Here is a 3,684-nt window from a genome sequence, read left to right on the forward strand (position 1 = left end):
CTTTTCAAAATGTTTTCAAAAAATTAAATATTTTTCAAAATATTTTTCAAAATGTTCTCACCTGTTTTCAAAAATTTTTCAAAATTTTTAAGAATGAATTCTAGAGTTTCATGAAGCATGTTGAAATTTGGCTGGCTGTAAAGCCATGTCTAATTCTTTTGGACTGAGGCTTCCAAACCATCAGCATAGAGGCAAGTTAATTGAAATATCAGCTGTTGTATGCCTGATTTATATCCTAAAGCTGGCTGGATATTAAGCCATGTTCAACCCTTTGATTGGAGCTTTAGGCCAACATTGAAAGATTCCCTGAATTCTTATTAAAAATTTTTGAATTTCTTATTTTCTTTTTCCTATATGTTTTTCGAAAAAAATAAAGAAAATACAAAAAAAATTAATAATAAAATAAAAAATAAAAAAAATATTGTGTTTCTTGTTTGAGTCTTGAGTCAATTTATAAGTTTGGTGTCAATTGCATATTCATCTTGTTCTTGCAATTTTCAAAAATTCATGCATTCATAGTGTTCTTCATGATCTTCAAGTTGTTCTTTGTAAGTCTTCTTTTTGATCTTGATGTTTTCTTGTTTTGTGTCTTTTATTGTTTTTCATGTGCATCTTTGCATTCATATTGTCTAAGCATTAAAGATTTCTAAGTTTGGTGTCTTGCATGTTTTCTTTGCATCAAAAATTTTTCAAAAATATGTTCTTGATGTTCATCATGATCTTCAAAGTGTTCTTGGTGTTCATCTTGACATTCATAGTGTTCTTGCATGCATCATGAGTTTTGATTCATAATGTTCATGTTGTGAGTCATTTTTGTTGTTTTTCTCTCTCATCATTAAAAATTCAAAAAAATAAAAAATATCTTTTTCCTTATTTCTCTCAAAATTTCAAAAATTTGAGTTGACTTAGTCAAAAATTTTTAAAATTAGTTAAGTTCTTATAAGTGAAGTCAAATTTTCAATTTTAAAAATCTTATCTTTTCAAAATATTTTTTAAAAATCAAATCTCTTTTACTTTTATCTTATGATTTTCGAAAATTTAAAACTATCTTTCAAAATCTTTTTCTTATTTTATTTCAAATTTTCGAAACTTAACTTACAAGAAATGTGATTGATTCAAAAATTTGAAGTTTGTTACTTTATTGTTAAGAAAGGTTCAATTTAAAATCTAGAATCATATATTTTAGTTTCTCGTTAGTCAAGTAATTAATTTTAATTTTAAAAATTAAATCTTTTCCAACCATATCTTTTTAATCATATCTTTCTAAATTTTATCTTTTTCAAAAATTTGATTTCAAAATATCTTCTTATCTTCTTATCCTTTCAAATTTGATTTTCAAATCTTTTTCAAACTAACCAATTAACTGTTGTTTATTTTTTTATCTTTTTCAAAACCATCTAACAACTTTTCTCTCTCCAATTTTCGAAAATACCTCCCTCTTTTTCAAAAAAAAAAATCTTTTTAATTAATTAATTGTTTTAAGTTTTAATTTTAATTCTATTTCCCCTTTAATTTTCGAAAATCATTAACTCCTTTTCAAAAATTATTTTCAAAATCTTCTCTCTCATCTTATTCTATTCATTCATTCATTTACTAACACTTCTCTTCATCTCAAATCACTGCCCCTATCCTCACCCTTGTGTTTGGATTATTCATTCTTCTTCACTCTTATTCCCTTTCTTCTTCTACTAACATAAAGGAATCTCTATACTGTGACATAGAGCATTCATTTTCTTTTCCTATTCTCTTCTCTTTCATATGAGCAGGAACAAGGAAAAAAGGTATTCTTGTTGAAGCTGATCCTGAACCTGAAAGGAGACTGAAGAGGAAACTAAGAGAATCTAAATTACAACAATCTAGAGACAACCTTACTGAAATTTTCGAACAAGAAAAGGATATGGCAGCCGAACCCAGCAACAACAATGCAAAGAGGATGCTTGGTGATTATACTACACCTACTTCCAAGTTTGATGGAAGAAGCATCTCAATTCCTGCCATTGGAGCAAACAATTTTGAGCTGAAACCTCAACTAGTTGCTCTAATGCAACAAAACTGCAAGTTTCATGGACTTCCATCAGAAGATCCCTACTAGTTTTTAACTGAGTTCTTGCAGATCTGTGAGACTGTTAAGACTAATGGAGTAGATCCTGAAGTCTACAGGCTCATGCTTTTCCCTTTTGCTGTAAGAGACAGAGCTAGAACATGGTTGGACTTACAACCTAAAGATAGCCTGGACTCTTGGGATAAGCTGGTCACGGCCTTCTTGGTTAAATTCTTTCCTCCTTAAAAGCTGAGCAAACTTAGAGTGGATGTTCAGACCTTCAAGCAAAAAGATGGTGAATCCCTCTATGAAGCTTGGGAAAGATACAAGCAGATGACCAAAAAGTGTCCTTCTGACATATTTTCAGAATGGACCATGATAGATATATTCTATTATGGTCTGTCTGAGTTCTCTAAGATGTCACTGGACCACTCTGCAGGTGGATCCATTCACCTAAAGAAAATGCCTACAGAAGCTCAGGAACTTATTGAAATGGTTGCAAATAACCAATTCATGTACACTTCTGAGAGGAATTTCGTGAATAATGGGATGCCTCAGAGGAAGGGAGTTCTTGAAATTGATGCTCTGAATGCCATATTGGCTCAGAACAAAATGTTGACTCAGCAAGTCAACATGATTTCTCAAAGTCTGAATGGATGGCAAAATGCATCCAACAGTACTAAAGAGGCATCTTCTGAAGAAAAAGCTTATGATCTTGAAAACCCTGCAATGGCAAAGGTAAATTACATGGGTGAACCTTATGGAAACACCTATAATTCTTCATGGAGAAATCATCTAAATTTCTCATGAAAAGATCAACAAAAGCCTCAACAAGGCTTTAATAATGGTGGAAGAAACAGGTTTAGCAATGGCAAGCCTTTTCCATCATCTTCTCAGCAACAGATAGAGAATTCTGATAGACTTGCAAGAAAAAAGCTCATGAAAGCCGGGAACAAGGAATTGAGCATCGAATCTTCACCGGAAGTGTATCCGCTCTAGTCGCTCAAGTGTATAGGGTTGATCACTCGATTCTCCTGTAATCATGCTTTCCAAGATTTGTTTTTTTATCTAATAATCAACAATTATTCAATGCGTGCATACACTCATCATGAGGACTTATTCATAAGTTGTAATGGGGCTAGGGTAAAGGTAAGGATGCATATGGTCAAGTGAGCTTGAAATTTGAATCTTTGATTAACCTAAGCTCTCATCAAACACATATAACAACTTATACAATTCTAATACAATACTTAGCTACCCATGATTCCCACTTTTTTCACATACTCATGCATTCTCTTTGATTCACATTCTATATGCATTGTTATTATTACTTTGCTTTGGGGTGTTTTTGTCCCCTTTTTATTGCTTTTCTTTTTCTCTTTTTTTTCTTATATATATATCTTTTCTTTTTATTTTTCTTTTTCTTTATCATCACTTTTTTTCACATAAAGTATATACAAATGTATCAATGCGTATGGTTTACATTTAGTGCTTGAATATGTACCCAATTCCATGATTTCCTACAAAAATACAAAATACACTTTTACCTCAACCAATGTCCCAAGTTTCCCAAAACTTGAATGATAAACACTCTCACTAGCCTAAGCTAATCAAAGATCCAAATTACAGACATTTATTGTTTT

General features: G+C 31.2%; 1 non-coding gene across 1 annotated transcript; it reads right to left on the minus strand.

Moving 5' to 3' along the window:
• Positions 1-2,296: 2,296 nt before the first annotated feature.
• LOC112713278 (small nucleolar RNA R71) lies at positions 2,297-2,405 on the minus strand. Its single transcript, XR_003158252.1, has one exon. It is a non-coding gene; the product is annotated as a small nucleolar RNA R71 (small nucleolar RNA).
• Between the last annotated feature and the right edge of the window lie 1,279 nt (positions 2,406-3,684).

This window comes from Arachis hypogaea, chromosome 9 (genome assembly GCF_003086295.3).
Source record: "Arachis hypogaea cultivar Tifrunner chromosome 9, arahy.Tifrunner.gnm2.J5K5, whole genome shotgun sequence".
In the NCBI taxonomy this organism is placed as follows: domain Eukaryota; kingdom Viridiplantae; phylum Streptophyta; class Magnoliopsida; order Fabales; family Fabaceae; genus Arachis; species Arachis hypogaea.